Here is a 2,070-nt window from a genome sequence, read left to right on the forward strand (position 1 = left end):
GGTGTGTAGATTATTAGATGGGAGGCAGGTGTGTAGATTAGCAAATAAGTGACAGGTGTGCAAGGAAGTGAACAAGGACAGGTTTTCAAGGCTAAACCAGAAACTAACCAAAAGAAAACAAAATACCAAACAACAGATGACCAGAAGGACGAGAAAATGAATCCTGAAACTTTTCTGAACACAAAGAAATGAAAAAGGAAGTCCAGAACCAGGACTGACAGGTAACCTAGATCTGGGTGTTTGAGCCCAAGTCCCTGCAGGTCCTGAAGCGTCTTTGCTCCACTCAGAACTATGACCCCGTTCTGCTCTAAACAACTTCATAAAATGAATCTGTGAAATGTCCTGGCATCACGGATCTATGAGAATCAGATCATTGATCAGATCAATGAATCTAATCTGAACTGTCTTTACTCGCCACGCTCTGCCTCTGGATCTACAACGTTCTGGTGAAACCCGAGCGGTTGCAGGGACGGGTCCTGCAGCTGAGATGTTCCTGGGATGAAGCCGACATCACTTCCTTCATTCTGTCCCCGTTTCCATTCATGCAACACATAAAGACAATTATTAAAATTAATTTGGCATCATTTCAGACGTGACACTCATCTTTGTACTTCAAATGAAAAGAATCTCTTTTAGACTCGATTTCTGACTAAAGATTTTCTAATTGAGGTTTTTATGAAACCAAATTATGTTTTTTAATGAGGTTAAAATCATTTAGTTTGGTTTGAAATGAAACATCTCGCTTCATGCTCGGCTCCTGGTCTGAAACAGGAAGTCAGAACAAAACGTGTCTTCAGAGACAACGAGGACCAGGATGAGGACAGCTGCAGAACAGACGGGCTGCAGGCCTCAGAACCGACCAGAACCGGACCGACAGAGGAGCTGCTGATGAGTCAGACGTTTGTGGTCCGGACTCAACAAGAACCGTCTCTTCAGCTTGTGTCCAGCTGATGCTCAAAACTTTACGAGGTCCTGAGTGTCTGGCTCGGTTCTGGGTCAGTTCTGGGTCGGTTCTGGGTCGGTTCTGGGTCAGTCCTCCCTGCACAACAACACGTTGTCTGCCGACAGAACCAAAAAGTTTCATCGGAAACATGGAGGTGCTTCCTCCAGAGTTCTCCCTGCAGGTTCCTCCTGACTGATGATGAGGGGGTGAGACAGTCTGAATGTTGTGTGTGTGTGTGTGTGTGTGTGGGTGTGTGGGGGGGGGGGGGACCCAAGCCCTGAGGGGTGCCTCAAGTACACATAATCGCCCGAGGGACAGACCTCCATCCACTTCCTGTCAACAACAATTTAGCTTCCTGTTTCTCTGCAGAAATGATTGACAGGCTGCTGGATCATTAGGGAGACTCGTGACCCGTTACCCAGGACCTGGACCTGGACCTGGACCAACATGAGATGTGAGACTGATGTTCCACCTAATTTAAAGGGACAGTTCGGACCTTTTGGTTCTGTTTTATGTTGTTTCCTGAATCAGAAACATCCAAATTTAAAGTTAAATGATAAACAGTGATCCAGTCCAAACTCCCAGAATGCACCTCTCTGTCAGGTCCGGTGTCGCTCAGTCTGTCAGAAGAACCGATTGTTGACAAAACTCCACGTGGAACCGTCAAAGTTCTGAGAGAGATCTTCAGATGGAGAGAAGCAGCAGAACCCAGAGGAGCCGGTGGGAGAGGAGGAACAGAACCAGGACCAGGACCAGAACCAGGACCAGGACCAGAACCAGAACCACTCATTAGGATGATTTGATTAATAAAATGATTTCACTTCACTAAGGAGCTGTTGTCTGTTTCTAATGACTCAGCCTTCTGGATCAGAACCGGCCGTGATAAACGAGTGGAGAGATGAAACCGGGACAGATCTAACGTCCCTGATGGACCCGACCAAACCTCCACGGCCAGGTCGGTGGTTCAAGCCCGTCAGATTACAGCACTGATGAAGACAAACACCACTGCTGATCCACAACCAGGTCCAGGAGAGAAACCCAGATCCCCCTGTCCCCAGAGACTACCCTCAGTCCCAGGGAGGATCTATAATCCCTCTAGAGTCCTGGGTCGGTCTCGGGGCCTCCTA

Source organism: Nematolebias whitei, chromosome 1 (assembly GCF_014905685.2).
Source record: "Nematolebias whitei isolate Nwh7 chromosome 1, NemWhi1, whole genome shotgun sequence".
Classification (NCBI taxonomy): Eukaryota; Metazoa; Chordata; class Actinopteri; order Cyprinodontiformes; family Rivulidae; genus Nematolebias; species Nematolebias whitei.